At 40.1% G+C, this 18,908-nt stretch overlaps 3 long non-coding RNA genes across 4 annotated transcripts in view; 1 reads left to right on the top strand and 2 right to left on the bottom strand.

The window, feature by feature from the left end:
- Positions 1–8,201, bottom strand: part of LOC135296989 (uncharacterized) — a 41,889-nt gene extending 33,688 nt beyond the window's left edge. The window contains exons 1-2 of one of the 2 annotated variants that reach the window (XR_010358986.1): positions 5,807–8,201; positions 4,306–4,395 (exon numbers count right to left, since the gene is read on the bottom strand). This is a non-coding gene — a long non-coding RNA (uncharacterized LOC135296989). Of the gene's footprint in view, positions 1–4,305; positions 4,436–5,806 lie in introns of those variants that run through there. The other variant, XR_010358987.1, reaches the window with a different exon arrangement.
- On the top strand, positions 2,616–4,076 carry LOC135296988 (uncharacterized). The gene is made up of 3 exons (XR_010358985.1): positions 2,616–2,977; positions 3,391–3,528; positions 3,631–4,076. It is a non-coding gene; the product is annotated as an uncharacterized LOC135296988 (long non-coding RNA).
- Position 8,202: 1 nt separating the features above from the next.
- LOC135296990 (uncharacterized) lies at positions 8,203–12,562 on the bottom strand. The gene is made up of 3 exons (XR_010358990.1): positions 12,337–12,562; positions 10,164–10,301; positions 8,203–8,973 (listed from the first exon to the last, which is right to left on the bottom strand). It is a non-coding gene; the product is annotated as an uncharacterized LOC135296990 (long non-coding RNA).
- Between the last annotated feature and the right edge of the window lie 6,346 nt (positions 12,563–18,908).

The following is an 18,908-nucleotide window of genomic DNA, read 5'->3' as shown; positions in this document are numbered from 1 at the left end:
ATTTAGACATTTTATTAACACAGCAGATTTGTTTTTAATTAAGGAATTTTGCAGCAGTGAACTTTGATCACTTAATATTTTAAATCTGAAAGCATCACTATTATAGCATGTTAAGAGGTTATTCTCTGTATACTTCATACTCAGTGTAAGTAACATTTTCCCCAAAATTGCCATAGTGCCAGCAGACATTGCACAAAGAGAGTGGCAACATTGTCCTTACCTGCAGCACTGCAAGAAAGCTCTACCTGTGACTCAGGAAAATAAGCACAGACACCTACTTTCAGGATTGATCATTATCAGCTTCTGCATCCCTGGGAAATTCTGTATCTTTTAAACATAGCTGAAATCAATTTGCAGCTGCCAAGGAAAGTGGAGGGATTTTGCTTTCGTGTTGTCGGATTCATTTTCTTGACTGTCAAGCATACAATAATTTTCACAATTCCAGCACCACAGTCTAACAAGTGCAATAATCTATGGCCCAGACCTCTTGCCAAGCAGGAGTGAGTTAAGCTGAAAGATAGGACACAAGAAAGGAGGAAAGAAGTGTATGTTTCACCTGATTTGACCAGTATGCAATTTACACTTGAAAGGAAAACTGAAGAAAGCTCGATCTGGTAGAAACAGTTGGCAGCAGGGCCTGTTTGCAGCTAAGAAGCCAAAAGAAGGATTGTATGGCAACAAGACTTTTGGTTCCTGCTGAATTTCAAATCACAGCATTATGTTTAACCTCAGAACATCTGAAAGGAAACGATGAAGACGCATCAATCACCAATTAGTCATTATTTCTTGGACAGTCCATGGAAAACAAAGATGCTAGGTCAGATCAGAGTTTTGTAGCTTCTAACAAAGCCATGGAGCTTTCCTCAGCAGCCCCTGGCTCTTCTATTCCAGCTGGACGTACCCAGGATGGTACATGAAGGGTGGCAAGTCTTACCCTGTACTGAACTTTCAAGTATCTCACATTAACCAGTGGGCTGCTTCCAGTGCTTACCTGGCTACTAAACCAGAACGCCATCGTCAATCTCTGCCCTTTGCTAGTCTCTAAAATTTTCTTCCCTGCATTGTCACAACCAGGCTTGTTCACACAACACTGTGAAGCATTTCCAGGTGTTCTAAAACCAAATCAGGAACAGAACTTGAAAAGGATCTTCCCTGCACCAGTTGCTCCACAGGTAACAGCAGATATGAAACAGGACAACCCCATGCAGTCTGTGAGCAACCCACATGCTAAAATTACAGGCAGTGCACCATGTCTGTAACAGCTTCTGTCATTCTCCCTCAATTTCTGATTGATTAAAGGCCTTAATGATACTATTGGCAAAACCTCTCAATTTAAGCTTAAACTCATCCTTTAATAACACAGATGGTTTATCTGACCTTTAGCATCTAATCTGAATTTCTGTGATGTGGCATGTGTCCTCTGTGAAGTCCTAGCACTGTGTGGAGCAGCACAGTGCTGACTACTTTGCTTTGCCTTCTACCACTCAGGGATAATTTAATCCTTTCTCCTGCAAACCTCCCCAGGTCTGAACACTGCCTGACAATGATGATGAGGACAGCAAGAAGCATGGAAAACAGAATACTGCAGGAGCACCCTGACAGCAAGTATTTGTGTCACTGTTCAAAATAAGCATGTAATGCTTATTGTATTACAGAATTTAGTAAGATATAATAAACTGTAATCAGATATTTCAGGTGTAATATAAAGTAAATGCATTATAAATGCTGGAGAGTAACTAGAATTGATTAAACTGGATAATGCTGTTAAATTATATTTACTGCTAAAAGGAAAGATTTTTGTTAACCTGGCACACAAAACTGACAGTGTATTCAGAATAGTTTTGCTTGCAGACCAAATAATATATTACCATCTTTTTTCAATGGTTAAAATTATGAAAATACACCACAGATTTTTTCCAAATAATAAAAATTGCTAGCAACTGAAAATATACAATTGTCTAACATGTAAACCATCTATGTGACTTGCTGTGGCAGTGTCTGACTGCCAAAACTCATGAGATTTTCTATGTCCACTGTCATTCTGGCTGGTTTTGGACAGAAGTTGTTTCTGTAACACTTCAAACTAAATCTGTTCCAAGAAGAGTCAGGAAGAAGCAGCATACCATACAGTTTCCTAATCACATATTTATTAACAAAAAAAAAAAAAAAAAAACAACCCTAAACCCAACAACAACAAAAATGTAAAACACCAAGACAATCTGTTAGTTGCACTGGAACACAGCAAACCTGTAGCATGGGCTGTGAACCAAGACAGCAAATTGCCCCATCTGCTCTTTCTACTCTTATATATGAAATACAGAAAATGCTTCCCACAGAATGCCATTGACAAAGTATGGTGGCTATTACCCTCAGGGCAGAAGCCCAGCGGGGAATGCCGCCGGCCAGGATAGCTCAGCGGGGGCCTCAGGCAACCCAGGCAAGCTATAGTGATTTGCAGCTCTTTCAGCTCTTTAGTGATTTCAGCTCTTTCAGCTTGCCTGGAGCCGTCGCCCTATGTATCGCCACAGCAGCAGACGCAGAGAGAGAGGGAGAAGCGCTGTATGGGTTCCGCAGGGTTCTTTTATTGGGGTCTCCGCAAAGGGTCCAGTGACAGCTCTCCTCTCCCGAACCGGGCAGAGTTAGGGGTTTTTATACCCTACAGGGGTTTTGAAAACTGTCCAATAGTAACGGTCAGGGGAAAAGTGACCTATGGATATATAGGGAGATAAACAGGGTCCGAAAGGCAGAAGAGAGGGGCTTCTAAAGCCTTAGTCATGCTGACTTTGGTATTTCCTAGCTCAGGCCTCTGACCGCCAAGGAGGCCGTGCAGGCCTTGTGCCTGCTACAACAAAGTGTTACAACCAAAGAGCTTGCAAGCTAGCTGCTCCTACTCTGGCTAAACAATATGAAATAAATAATATCGACAGAGGGTCCACACCACGAAGGCAAAAACAGATAAGCGGCATTACTCCAGGAGGTAAATTATATTTGGTAATATACAGCAGTTGCCTGTAGAGGATAAGATCTTTTCCTCATATCTAACTGCAAAATTATCCCATGAACTAGGGAAGATTAATTTTTGGCCAATTTATTTTTTTAATCCTTTAAACCTCTGTCACTCCCACAACAACATCAATATCTTGTGTATGAGAGGTGACGTGTTGCTATTATGCTGGACTTAGGTATTTGGTTACTGACTGGTCAGAACATGGGAGGACTGACCACCTGCAGGCTGTTAAATACAGTATCACGTAGTTGAATTTTGCCCAATGTTTTTTTGTTTATTTTTTTCTTCGGGAACTAATTTGGGTCTTTATCTTCCATCAGCATTGCAATGAAAAGTAATGAAACTAGTCCTACTTTAAACTTCCATCCCTTTTCTAACTTTAGGTACATTTAGCCTGAGAGTTCAAAAGTCAAGAGAGAGAAGAGGAAAAAGGAAACAGCAGAGGGAGGAGACCCAGACACACTTCAGCACAGCTTCCCTAAGAAACTAAGCTTTAGTGTGACAGGATTCTTCTGTGCCTGGTACGTATCACAGCTGCACAGGGCTAGTGTACAGTCCTCTCCCTCAGATAAGTATCTCCAGGTGACTTCTAAGGGGCCTACCCATGCTCCTTAATTTCTCAGCAGCCAAGTGCATGCATCCGCACACTGGACTTTCACAGCGGGACACAGCTACTAATGATGACAGCCAGCAGTGAATCCAACCTCAGTTCAATCTGAAGAGCAGTTCAGTTCTTCAGTGGAACTGAAGAACAAAGAGTTTATGCTGAGCATCTAGGCAAGTTTCGCTTCCTGGTGCTGGGCCCACAGGAAGGCAGAGAGGAGAGCACAGAGTCGGCATGCAGAAACACAACAGTGGAGGCAGAGAATGAGCACCATTGTCTCATCAGCTGATTATAGACTATGTGATGCACAGGCTAGGCTGTGAACTAAGCTTAGCAACAGCATCACTGAAAGAGATACAATTTAGCTTACCAACAAATAATAAAAAGCAAGGGTATAGCAACAGGATCACTATGCTAGCAAACAAGACCAAAAAAATCATCAATAAAGGTAAATGCAAAGAAAAATATGGTTTTTATATTAGCTTTCCTCACATGTTTTAGTTTTGTTTCTTAGTCTGTGCCTTGAGATACAAAAAAAAAAAAAAAAAATTGAATTAATCAGGTCAACTGTATTTGGTTTTATCCTGAGAATGCAGATTAATTATGCCTACATTGACAATGTTCCAGAGTAGTTTCTCAATCACAACAATAAAATAGGTGTTACATTTCATAGATCTCTCCCCTCCTTACTCACACACACTTGATTCTTTTCCATTCTCAACTCCCCCCTTTCAAGGGATATAGAGATCTAAGGCTCATCCTCTCCTTCCAGCTGAGTGCAGCACTGGGAAAAAAAAAAAAAAATCAGGTGAATCTCATAAAGAGGGTTCATGATAAAAGGTGTTAAGAGAAAGCTCTGCTTAAACCACTTCTGCTACAAAGGAGGGTTACAAAGCCTAAGGAGGGCCTCTAAGAGTTTGCTCTGCAATATTTTCAGCCAGCAGACAGGAAAGCAATACAGCTGTGCTCCGCTGCAGTCATGGAGCAGGGTAAAGGACACAGAAACAATAAATAACAGGCATTTTAGTAACTGTAACTGTTTCCCAAGAAACAGTGGGACATGCCTACCCCCTAACAGATTTCCGGGTTGATTGTCCTTAAATATGTTAGATAGCTGAAGGTCTTATATTTTGGTCGCAAATTAGTGCGTGCAAATAAGAAGCCTTTGTCTTTCATTGCTATCATGGTAGGATATGCCAAAAAGACCACAGGACTCCTCCGAGGTTTTTCCTCGCTGCATTTTGTATCTTCACCATGTTTCCAGTCCACAGAACATTGAAGTAAATGGGAAAAGTCCTACAGATTTTATCAACTTCCAACTCAGAGGCAGTTGGGGTTTTTTTTCAGTATTCATTTAAGCAAGCTTCATAGCCTCTAACTGTGAAACCTCTATTAATTCCAAAGGGACCTACAGAAAGAAGTGTGATAGCTGTCCTGTGTTCAAATATGAAATAACACAGACATATCAAAATAAGAGATCTCCAGAACACTTGTGGAGGTATAGCCAAGAGGTGTATTTCCACAAAACCCAAACCAAACAAAAAACCCAAACAAAATCCCCACAAACCACAGACTGTCTTCCTCATCCCTTCAGCTTTTAAACTGCTCAGAGATGCACACATAAATATTTAGTGAATGATTTCTCTACCACACATGTATGCACATTTTCTGTGTTCTATAGACACTTAAAACTATTTTTTCAAAATTTTCAGCAAAATTCTCCCTTTGTCCCATGAAGTAATTGATAATAAATAGTGAGGAATATTTATACAGTCATCACTGCAGTGGTGATGCAAAAAACAAGTAGCCTGCAGAAAGAAAAAATTATAGCAGTCAGATCCACTCATATTTCACATATTTCACTCTCCCAAAGCCAGAGGATCTGCCAGGGAATCTTTCTGGTGTTTTAAATCTGGTATTTCAGAATATGAGCCTTGTACTGAATCCCCATTGAACAAGAATCTCAGCTGGTGATTTCAGTATAGCTCAACATTTGATTTCTACCATTATAATCTGAAATATATCCCAATATGACGTGACTGGCAATTGATGCAGCATTGTCTGAACATGGCTGAAGTGACAGTCAAAGTGGCAGAATCCACTTAGTTCTTAGATATGCAGATCTTTCTTTCTCATCATTCCCCAAAGCTCAGATCTTTTTCCCCTGGCTTACACAAAACCTTGATGTCTCATACCATCTGGACAGACTTTATCCTTCTGCAAGCCAACACTGCTCAGCTCTGCTGTTAGATAATGGCTATTCCTTAAATGCAGTTGCACCCTCAAAATAATGGTTGGGGAAGGTGATGACCATTGATTTAGATGTTTATGTGGCTCTGTTCCTTGCCAGATGAGACTGAAAGCAGCAGAATTCAGCAGCTGAGGAAGAAAAAGCAAATGCATAGTTTTGGAGCACAGTCTGAAAGCTTGGATCACCCCTCCAGCAGGACTCCATCTCTTTGAGGGCCATCAGCTCTGCTACAAAGGGGTTTTCTTCCTTGTGTCCAGCAGCAGCCTGTGTTCCTTTTGGCTCAGACAACAGATTAACGTAGAGGAGCTACTACCCAAGTAAGAGAGCCACAGCAGAACTAAAGGTTCTTTAGAAAGAGCATTTCTTGACTTAAACAGTCTTTGCTTTTGGGATAATCAGATATTCCCCAGGGGGGATAATCCCCCCCGCACCGGGGGGACTTGTTTAAATGCTAAGAAAAAGAAAAGAAACAAAACTTCCTAGAACAACTGTAGTAGCAAAGTAACCTCAAAAGAAACTCTGTCAACTGCCGTATCTAGCTATACTTTGGCAGAAACAAACCCCACAGTATGCCAAATGACTTTCTCTTAGAAAAGTATTTTCTTAATCTAATTTCAGAAGAGAACATACTGTTAACCAATTCCCAAGTAAGAGAGAAGAGTCCAGGAAGCAAAACCGACCAAACTACTATACAAGTAACCACAACATAATTCCTGTTTTCCCTTTGGAGAAATTCACAATATTGTTAAGAAATCTGAATGGGGTTTTGTGCAAATGGAATTATTAAAACCAGCAGGAAATAGCAAAATTTATATTGTTAGGCTCCAATTTCCATGCTGACGCAAATGGTACTCTTGGTTAGAGAAGGTGCTGCACCTTTGAGCCCAGGGTTCATTAAGGTGTTCGTACATACTCGTACTGCTTTTGGAAAGAGCTAAAACTGGGCAGGTAAAACCCTGTGCTGAACTCACTGCTGCATGAGTTAGCATATCTCATTTAGGATATCGTGACTAAATAGAGCTAACACATTTAGTTGTGCATGACACTTGTGGGATACGGTACATTTAAGTTATTATCTCATCTGCTGAATTAGAGCCAAAGACAAAGGTGAAGTACTCTGTCAATTCTCTTCTCCCATTTCAGAAAATAAAATGATTTTTTTTCCAAAAAGAGAGAAGACAAATGAGAGAAAATGAGGAAACACCTACCGAACTCTGATGAAACAATACTTTTTCCAACTAGCTGGCTTCACCTCCCTTCTTTTGTTATAGGGCAATACATCAACTGATGTTGTTCATCATCTGCTCGGACTGTGCTGCCATTTCTACACATGCATTTTGAGTATCAGCCACTTCTAAAAAGCTGATTTAACACAGCTTCACAGATTGATTTCATTCTAAGGAAATACTAAAACATGGTAAACTAAAAAGATGGGAAAGATAACCATGTGAATATCCCTTATTTTAAAGGGATGTTTTGAATATTCAGGGAACAGTTGATTTTTTTTTCCCAGTATTTTTCAAGGAGTATCAAAACACATAATACAGTTGTAGAATGGTACACACTTTCACAGTTCCAAAACCACAAGCATGGCGGCATCCTGATCCCATATCAAGTCCCTAGAGGCTGTCAACATGAACCAACTAATATCTTCTCTTATATACAATACATATACTCAAATGTTTCTTAAGTCTGAAGTTCTTTCTGCTGGTTCTGCCATTTAAAGCTCCTCCTATGAATACATGCAATGGGACTAATAGTTAAATATACCTTTTCCTGTGATGCTACAAATTTAAAAGTTAAAGATGATGTTTCAATGGATTTTGAAGACCCTGCTATTAGGAGGAATGAAAGAAAACATACTCTGCAATAACTTCAAATAAAATCTGTATGTACATTTCTAAAAATAGATATAAAAATCATGTCACTTGTGACAGAAGATAACTCATAACACTCTTTGCCTCTATTAAACATAATTTCTAAAAAACGTATGTTGCAAAACTCTTCTCAGTATTGCTTAGGATCAACCTGTTAGTCAAATCAGAAATTTACTGGCATCAAGCAGAAGTCAATTTTTTATTTTTTTTTTACAGCTGCTCCCATTCTATAGGTGAATTACCCACAGATTTTTCACCAACACACTTAAGTTCCTCAAACCATCAGAATCCACTGTGAATGTCTATATCCCAGATGTCTGTATCTTCAAAAGAGATATAAGGAAAACCTCGGTGTTCATCTCTCCCAGACAGGAAACCGAATTTACCTGTTTAGCTATAGATTACAGAATCACAAAAAAACAGATGGACAACACCTCTTCACAAACCAGTTACTGTCACAGAAATCACCCTTGCTCCTAGTGCTACTTATTTTTTTGTCCTCTGTATAAATGCCAATGCTGCTTATTCACTGTAACACAGGAGATATGTTGATGGTCTGAGCACATTGTAACCCAGCCAAAGCATCACGTAACCCTAACAATGGGTAAATTGTCAAGTTTTGTTTTGATTTTTTTTTCTTGGATTTCCACATATCGTTACTATGGGTTCTTTAGTACTCCAAAAACCTGTGTTGCAATGAATTGACCTTTCATATAGGTCCCATAAATTAAGAACTTAAATAACTACATTTATGCAGTTAGAAACAGAATTTTCTGAAAATTGAAATAATGAAATTTAACTTTTCCCTTTTTATGTCCATTGTTTTTACAAAACATGTTACATAGCTATATAATCTCAGCTATAATTTTGTTATCTATCAGTGAGGTAAAAACAGTACAGGAAATCCAAAAGAGAAATACAGATTGGGGTACTTTCCTCTCACCTACCTTTCTGTCTGCTACAATTTCTAACATAAAGCTATTTGGCTGACAACAATGAAACTCATTAAAAACTCACACTTCAAAAAGTGGGCCCATTAATCTTATGACAAGATTATTTAAATTTCAGGAAAGGAAGAATAAAGATATACTCTCAGTGATTTTTTTTTAGGAAAACAGTTATTCTTGCACACAAACATGACCTGAACTGGAGACTGGCAAGCTGTGTTGCTAGGTATTTGAGCACTAGGAGAACTTCGGCTGTCTTAAGTCTCACAGTATGGCTGATGACCAAGCTGGAAAGGAAAAGGCAAATTTCACTCTGGATTAATTTCAGAAAACACTAATTTCTTATTTTAATGGTTAGATAGTTTTAAAATGAGGAAAAAAAAAACATCAAAATGAACAATTCTTAGCTCCTAAAGTACAGTGTTCTGAAAAACTGTGACTAGTGCTTTTAACTGCCTACACAGAGCCCCTGCTTGGTGTAGTGTCACCAAAATCACTGATAATGGTACAGAAAAGGGAATTATTTTGCCAGATCTGGTGTTTCCACCAATGTAGCATCTTGCTTGAAAAGGGAACGTACATAATTACTTGCAATTTCTATGGGCTTCTCATAAATATTTAAGTAGTACAAGTCTCTCTTGCTTAGCTGCACATGCATTTAAGCTACTGTCCCAAAGTCTCAGACAAACACCAGCATCTTTGGAGAGATTTGTATATTAATGAGAAAATCTGGTAAAGTTTAAGTCTTTCTTTGGCTGCAGCCACCTCTGCTATTGTAGAGAATAAAGCAGCTTCTCTAAACATTATCTTCCAAATTGAAGGGAGCATTATTTTACTTCTTTTATAAGCCAAAAACAGGCAAAACCAGCAAACATTTATCAGATAGAAACTGTTGCATAAAATAACTATTCTATAATGCAGGAAAAAGGGGATCCCTGTTTTCTGATCTAAGTTACTCTCTAGACGTCATGGAAATAAATTTTTACTTTTGATACAGTAAATGACAGCACTTTAAACTGCCATGGAAATTGTTTGGGATTTCAAGTGGGCTGTTTCTGTACACTTCATGAATCACTAACTATGAAGAAACATCCTGGGGGCCACTAGAAGGGTCCCTTCTAACTGAAGACACCACAGCTAGAACAGAAATCCAGGACTGCCTTCGAATCTTAATGCTTTGAACAGCTGGGAACATGGTGTCAAGTCTCCCTTTCTAGGAGTAAAGGAAGAAGGAAGAAAGGGAAAGAAAGAAATTAAATTACATCAGAATTTAAGTAAAAGAAACTCCTATTTCCCCTGTGTTTTGAGAAATGTATTCTTCTGCTGGAGGATTTCAGAGGAACACACAAGATGTTAAAATGACAAGAGCATCAGTGTTTTCAGGAACTTATACTATGAATGTATTGTCCAGACTGTGCATTCACTCCAAAGATCTTTTTATTATCTAGCTCTAATGTAAACAAATATCCACTCTTACAAGACAAGACAGTAATGATGGGACAGCAGAGTTTTGCCCAGTATTCCTCCTCAGAGCAAAGCATACTCTCTTCAATTAATGTTGAGCAGGACAAAGATGAATGGTGAGCTTCCTTTGTGTGGTTCACAGGACCAAGCCCTGCTGGAATGCAAGTATTGGCCTTTACAATGACAAACTCCAGCTAGCACGACCATGAGGATAATCAGAAGCTGTGTCCCTCTCTCATCTTTGTTATGAATAGAAAGTTGTATTTTTTTTAAGTTTGAGTTAAAAAAAAAAACAAGTCAAACCGGTCAGACTTCTTTGGGTGTGCTGCCAAAGAAAAAGTCCTTAATCGCCCGTTAATGGCCAGTGATTAACTATTGTTCCCCTGATGCTGGCCGCTTGCCAAGAAGACACCAAGAGAAACCCTCCAGGGTAAAGAGAATGGGCAGTGACACCAGAGACAACATGCAAATGAGAAATGCATTGCACCCTGGGTTTTTTTACAGTTTTACAGTTTTTACAAGAAGAACCCCTAAAATCACGAGCCAACAAGTGACTTAAGTAATGTCTAAGGATGGGAGCATAGTCCCGTACCTGCTTGAACCTTTTTGTTTCTCACCCTAACCTGAAAAGATACTGATTAAGAAGACATCCTGGAGTGTTAAACAAACAAGCTGAGGACTCTATGACTCTCCCGTGAGGACAGAGTCCCCAGCTCTGTCTGCAGACCAGCGGACAAAGCTGCATCATCCTCCTTCTTCATGCCACGCCTGGGAGCAACGGCGATGTGGGCGCAACCCGTCGATTTCTCCCCACCTGAGCTGATTCTTCTTAATAAAGGCATTAAAAAGGAGAAAGATCTCCTGCCCATTTATTTCAATCTTCCTGCCAAGGATGGCAAAATTCACTTCATTATGGCCATGGCTGACATCCTTGCAATGACTTTGCATGAATGCACATAGACTATAGTTTTACACTCATGATCAAAACCACAGGAAGCAGACTACTGAAAGAGAAGTAAAAAGAAGCATGAAAGAGGAACAAAGAAATATGTAAGAGATCTGATTTTTCCCAGTGGGACAGTATGAGCTAGGACAAGGATTGCCTTTATATAAACTCTGAAATGATATATAAACAAGTAAAAAATGGGGAGTTCAAACAATGACGACAAACTAAATCACTTGAATTCCAAAAGCTTGCTTTTCAACTCTCTAGTTTACTTTTAAATTGTCTTACTTTTTTGTACATTAAGATCAATTGTTTGAGCTAAGAATTCTTACTGAGCTTTGAAAGTAGAAAGATATACAGCATAATGCTTCCAATTCACATTAAAGTCTGTGCACTATTATCTTCTTATTATCTCCTAAAGATTTTTCCAGGCATTTAATTAACATATGACAAGATACCCAAGTTATCGAGAAAAAAGTCACCATTTAATGCACTATCTATAGCCTTTCAAAAGTTAGTTACCCATTGTTTTTTTCTCCGAATGCACTACCTAGTGCACATCTATTATTCTATTTTAATAGCAAGGCTCTGTCACAGAAATAAAAGGAAATTAGTTATCCAGGTACCCACATTATATTTGCTAATTTGATTCCAGCACAGTGTCTTTCAAAGTCAGTGAAACATAGGTAAAGTTCAGAAGGTTTCACCCAAGGACTCTGCTGTGACAAAGGGTGCTACTATCGGCCCACCTGTCAGAGCTCTGGCCAGGACCTTGGGTTCCAGATAAACCCCAGGGAGGCATTATCTTTAAATGAACACAACAGCAACAAAGTGCCTCAGAACATCTCTAGAAAGGTGGTGGAACAATTACTAGGGCCCCAGGAGGTGGGTGCTGCCCATGGGGTCTGTTAGGGTGGGGTCTGTCCACCAGAGCCCATCCCACCACCCACTCCAAACAAGTGCAGGTGGCTGGGGCTGGGCCAGGTTGTGGGGCTGAGACCAGACAGGACTGTGGGGAGCTGGAGATGGGCCCGGCTGCAGCATCGCTTGGGCAGGTACTGATGGCTCTAAAAGGTTGGGCAGGAGCAGTCAGGCCTGGTGGTGCCCACTGACAATAAACACCCCATGCTACTGGTATTTACCAATATTACTGACGGGACTGCCTTGGTCTGTCTGGCCTCAGCTGCTGACCAAATAGCAGCACCTGTGGTTCTTCCTCCCCAGAGACGCTATTCAGTACCTGTGGTTACAGCTGGGCACGTGGAGACAAGTCTGGGCATGTCCCGAGCTCCAGAGCTTGCGGGCTGGAGCTTGCTGTTGATGCGGGGTCACTCCTCAGGCCTTCCCAAGCTAGAGAAACCTTTGAGGCGAGGTGAAGAAAGGAGTGGGTCCTGATGGAGAGTTCTTAATCCAGAGTTTTTATTTTGGTGGCAAGGCCTCTGAATCTTTCAACAACTCAAATGAACTCTCCAACAGAACCCTGACCACGTTGTGTGCTTGCCCTTTTACCTGGGGAGAGGGGCAGGGGAGGGAACACAGGGAGCACCAACCAGATATGAGGGGAGAGGGTCTCAGGTGAGAAGGACACCTGGGTGGGCCAATGGCCCCCCAGGGGGTGGAGAGCATCCTTTGAACCTGCCAATCACTTGATGCTTCCCTTGGAATTTCTGGGTTGATAGACAATGCCCAGCAGGAGTCAAGGGGAAAAGGAGAGGTGATTGACAGCCCACCTGGGGAAAGAAACTTCAGGGAGAAACCAGGGGAAATTGAGGCAAATCATGACACGCATCACAACACCACACCACATTTTCAGAAATCCTCAGTCTTTTGCACACATGCCCTGGACACAGACCATTAGCCTTTCCCACTTTCAGGCTATTCCAATTCAAGCAAAAAAAAATTACACTTGAACAAGAGGCAGGATATATTAACATGCTTCACACTTGTATTTTTTGCATCCCCTTTCTACCAAACTCACGAAGCTCTCCGAGCTGCTGATCCAAGGGTTCTGCTTTACTAATGTGGCTGGAAAAGCCTGCAGCAAGTACAAAAAGAAGCAAGACATGCTTTAGGATAAAAAGACATTGTTAAAAGCAAATTCTCCCATTAAACAAGCATCTCTGTTTCTTAATAGCCCCATATCTAGTGCCTTCGACTGCATAAAATCCCTCACTCTTATTTTTTTTCTTCCTTGGAGAAAGGTAGTCTAGTTGCATTTTCCTGCTGCTCATCTCAGCAGTCACAGAATCTTGGTAGTGGGAAAGATAATCCAGTCCAACCACTTGGTGGTGGAGATAATTCAGTCCAACCCCCACTGCTCAAGCAGGGTCAGCTACAGCAGGTTGGTCAGGGCTGTGTCTAGTTGATGTTTTTGTACCTCAAGGGATGGAGACTCCACAGCTTTTCTGGGAAACCTGCACCAGTATTCAATCACCATTTAGTTTAAAAAAAATGTTTCTAACATTTAAAACAGTTCCTGACTTTCAGTTTGTGCCCATTGCCTCTTATACCCTTTGTGGACACCACAGAGAAGAATCTAGCTCTGTTTTCTTTACTCCAGTGAATCGGGAATGCAGAGACATTAATCAGATAGGCTGAGTCTTCTGTTTGGTAGACTGAACAGTCCCAGCGCCCTTAGCCTCTTAGATTTCAAATGCCCCAAGCAAGTCCTCAACCACCTGTATGACACTTTGCTGGACTCACCCCAAGCATGTCCACATCTCTTGCCTCTGAGGCAAGCTCAGAACCTTGCTTGGTACTCCAGATGTGTCTCACTAGTGCTGAGAAGAGCGGAAGGATCACCTTCCCCTTATCTACTGATGCTGCTTTCCCTAATGCAGCCCAGAAGATTGCTGACTGACTTTGCCACAAGTGTGCCTTGCTGTTTCATGTCTGTCCTGCTATTCATCACAAAACACAGGTCTTCTGACCAGTCAGCTCCCAGCCTGTGCTGATGCATGGGAGCTCATCCAGGCTCAAGACATTTGCATCTGCCTTTGTCAAGCTTCATGTATTTCCTGTTAGCACATTTCTCCAGGCTGTCTGACTTGCAGCATAACCATCAGATGTATCACAGTTCTGTGTCATTTGTCAACTTCTTAGGTCCCATCATTCAGGTCATTAATGAAGATATTAAACAGTATTTGTCTCAGTGTCAATCCCAGTGACTGAACTCCAGCTGGACTTCATCCCACTGGTCACAACCCATCAGCTGAGGAAATCAGCAGTTTTCAGTCCACCTATCTAGCTTGTACTTGTGCACTTATCTACCTTGTACTTCATCAGCTTGTCAATGATGATATCAGAAGAGACAGTTTCAACAGCCTTGTTAAAATCAGGACAAGAACCATCTGCTCCTCTAAGCACATCTCCTGAGCCAGTCGTCTCATCCTATCCAGCTGGTCAAATATTATTTGCCTTTCATAAATCCATGCTAACTACTCCCAATCACCCTCTCATCCTTAATATGCTTTGAAATTATTTCCAGGGGAATTTGGTCCTGGAATGCTTTTACTCATCTCTCTGCTTAGATAGCTGGCATAATGTCTCACTGCCTTGGGTCTTCTGCAGGACTGTTAACATTTACAGCATCACCAAGCTAGATCTAGTATCAGTTCTGTTCTCCATCCTTTTCACCTAGAAGAATGGAAAGACCAAACCTTTTCCAGCCATGTCATCTGAGTTTCTATTATGCTCAGAAGCAAAAAGTACTTGTAACAGTCCTCACCAGAGAATAACTACATTTTCAGTTCTTATTTCTTGGTGGAGAAAGGGGAAATCTGAATGCCTGCTACTTTGCAAAAAAACCTGAAACACCTCACAATCTCTCATGTCTTGAAAATGTAAGAAGGAAAGAGCAATAAGAAAAACCTAGACTGCCAAGCAGTTTAAGGGGACAAATCTTATCAGAAAATACTAATGCCAAGTAACAGAAACTTGGGAGGTAGAGCCAAGCAGTTCTACACTCAAACTTAGTCCCATTTCCTTACACTTTTAGGTCCAATTCTACAAGATTTCACTTTTCTGTACACAACTAAGTATGTCTGCCTTAGGAAAGGTAACAAAATGCCACCTTGAATACCTAAATTAAGAACAGTACAGTTTGTGCATTTTGGATTTTTTTTCAACCTCCAGATCAAAGGGATCTCACTTTTCATACATATATATAGAAACATTCAGTATGAGCCTGAATTAATCCACCTATTTAGTAGCCTCAAAATGCTTTAGAGGACTGGGGAGTGCTGACTGATTTATAACATGACCCAGGAGTTATGAAGAGGTCCTCTGATCTCTGTAGTACGTGAGAAACCTCTAAAAGTCCTGTCCAGGCTGGTCCCAGCTATCAGGCTGAAGGCTGGATTCTCAGAAGGTGCAAAGAGGCAGCAGGTGAACAAAGGCAGAAAAGGAAGAGCCACTTCAATTTTTCTCCAAGGCTTTTACTCTGTTTCAGATGACAAATGCTACATAAAAGTGTGAAATGTTAAAGGAATATAGACACTATCTTTACTGAAGGTCTGTCATTTACACTGATTTATTGAAACCAAGGCCCTCCACAAGAAACACCCAAACCATTCATCAGGAACATGTCTCAGATTCTGGGTGTACTTTATTGCTAAGAGCAATATGAAAATGTTTCTCTTCTCTATCTTGCTAAAGAGTACCCATCTGACTCTCAAAGGTAACAATCATGTAATAAAAAGATTCAGATAAGTGTCTGACATACCTTACACTATCAATGCAAGTTCAGGAGCCAGTAACACACCAGCTAATCCAAAGCATGCCATTACCCTCTTTTTCTGTATGTCACAAAAACTGGCTCTATCACGGCAGATGAAACCAGTATGAGAACTCAGCTTCCCTTATAATCAGTCTCTGCATGAAGCTTCCTTCTTTGTAGCACTGTGAACAAATTTTCAAGCATCCGGCACTTGACAGCTCTTAAAGAAATTTTCAATGTAACAGCTAAGAAGTAGGGAGGAAAGGTGTTTGAAATTTTTTTTTCTTCCTTAAAGAAGAATTCCCGGTTTAAAAAAAATCCAAACCTCAGATTTCTTTAGCACCTTCAGTGGAACTACCCAGAACTTTTCTTCATTCTTGCTGTGATACATAGGCCTTCCTTTTATTACATTTGAGAAAGAGATGCACACTACACTGGTCAGACTAGCAACAAGTGAAGATCGCTTGTGTTTTCTCCTCTCAAGACATGTACAGGTTCCTTCATTTTGTATATTTTAATACTCCCCATTTATGTTGCTCTATCATTTGTTTGTGTATGTGTGCCTTTCTTCATATACCACAGGATGGCAGCACATGTTAGAATATAAAGAAAACAGCTAGGCCAGAGACAAAATAAGAGTATTACAGTTGTTTTATACATATTATTTTTACTTGAAACAAAAGGACTAGTTCCTGAATCCAAGTTCCCAAATGCACGTGCAACAAGACATGTTCTCAGGCATGTAAACAGAGTAATGCACAAATCAACAACAAAGCAGGTCAAAGGCATTTAGAAAAATATTATTTAAGGGAATCAAATTATATGGGGTGCTATTACAAAAACTAACTCTGCAACTGGCAGGATCTTTTGTTTGATCCAAAGTAAATAATAATCAGCAAAACTGAGATGGAGTAAAATTTGCAATTGAGTAGGATTATATTGCTTAAATGTGTTAATATTGAAAAGGCATCCATAAAAACTAAGCCAGAGGAAACAAATTCAAAAATAATCTCAAGAGACAAGTACTCTTCCTGCTTCAGATATATTAAAAATGCATGCAGAATGTTTTAGATATATGGGTTCACTTGATTGAGGGCACCTGCCACAGGCAACCATTTTTTAAAATTAAATAAATTGTGTATATATCGTGCATGGAGTTCGCAATTGGTGCCTCAAAAATTTTCATTACACCTTCCCAGAATGAGAAGCTGCAAAAGAAAAGAAGGAAAAGAGGACAATGCGTGTGGAAAAGACACAAATAATCTACTAGTGACATTTTCAACTTTTCATGTGAGCTGTAGACTTCAAAAGTAGATATTTGAAAGTTTATATTTATCATTACTACAAAATTAAAGACTAAGAAACAACAAAGGAAACTTCAAAAGCCAATAAAAACATTTTTAGAATGGGACACACGGTAAGGTTTTAATATAATTTTTGTAGAACCACTTTTAATTGAAAACTATGAAGTAGTTTGAAAGGAACTTGTTTGTACAGTTTCAAGTGATGAAAGGATTGATAAAGAGATGCTACCGCTGTGCAAAGTTATTCCCTCTAACCCTTCAAGAAGTTTAAAAAGATTTATAGTAAATTTATATTAAATATTTATTTTTAATTTGTGCCACATTTGCTTCTGCTTCTAAATTTTTCTGCTTCCTTTCCACCTTACTATTTTGCTTCTCCGTCTGATGCCAAACTAATCAATACATGCTATGGTAATTATAGGTCATGCCAATTGCTTGCAATGCATCTCTTCCCAAGAAGATAAATTAAACTCATTTGAGGAAGCCATAAACTGGCATGGCTCACTCTATTTCAGGACTCCAGTGAATCAAACTTGCAGTCTTTGCATTGTGACAGCTGGACTTGACACTCCCTCCTGGCCTGTCCCCTTAGAAAAGCATGATAAATTTTGTGATCACTGGACGTAAAATCAGAGGAAGAGTGGGGTTTGTATGTGGCAAAATTGTTACTATGGAATTAGGAAGGAATGTGAAAAGAAAAACTGGAAAAAAGGGTTATGCCTTTTTTCTCAAGCACAAAGCAATTTGTTTGGCAGACATTTTGGCTGGCCAAAGGAAATTTATACTCATGTTAACTTTCTAAAGAATTTTTTTTAAAAATCATATCTGATGCATGGGAGAAAAGTGACTTCTGGATGCTACCTACAGCTATGCTTCTCGACTGTATCTCCTTATGTTACAGTCATGGCCGTTTCCCTCAAAAACTAGGGGATAACCATTGTACTTGGCTGCTTTTTCTTAATCTGCTGCCAACTCCTGGCTGTACAATGAGGCAATTACAAGTGCACTGGTATTAGCCCAGTCTGTACAGCTTTTCCTCCCTTCAGGCCACTCTCATCCCACAAATATGACTAAGGTTCTGAAAAAATGAACATTTCCTATAGTCTTTTGCAATCTTCTTGCTGTAAAAATAGATTGCAACCATGCTTATGTCACACTGTTGCTGAGCAACCTTTTTAGCCTCACCCACCCCCTTCATCTCCCTGTTCTCTAATACCTTATTGCTCTTCATCATGATCAGTCTGCAAACTACAACTCACTGGTCAGAAACAGCACTGCCTGCTAAGCTTGCAGGACACTGCCCTTCAATGTTTACAGGTTTAGGGAGATGTACCTCATAGAGTAACCAGAGATCGGATGTTGACCTAGGGGAAAAAAAGGCTAATAGAAAACATGAGGGACAAGGAGAGAAGTCAAAGTGGGGACTGGGGGAAAAAAAAAAGATCCTCTCTCTTTAGGAAGCTTACAAAAATAAAATAAAATTTAGATCTCTAATCCCTTCCCCTTCTGTCAAGGTCAGCAAAGTGGAATCAAAGACCTTATCATAGTCTCATTTTCCCCAACGAGCTCTGGACAAGGATCTTTCTTTAAAAGAATAAAGAATGTCAGGCAGAACAGCAAGGACTCAGCTGAGCTTTGGAAAAGCTTATTGTTTGAGAGGAAATGACCAGAAAATGAAGCTTGCAAGCACAGCATTCACACACACAGTCATTTGTGTGAATGGACTCAGCAGAATGTCCAGCAGAGCAGTGGGTAAAGCCTAAATCCATAGAGCTATTTGGAGAGGAACTC

Source organism: Passer domesticus, chromosome 3 (assembly GCF_036417665.1).
Source record: "Passer domesticus isolate bPasDom1 chromosome 3, bPasDom1.hap1, whole genome shotgun sequence".
Lineage (NCBI taxonomy): Eukaryota > Metazoa > Chordata > Aves > Passeriformes > Passeridae > Passer > Passer domesticus.
The sequence above is the reverse complement of the archived record's forward strand: the minus strand, read 5'-3'. Positions and strand labels throughout refer to the sequence as shown.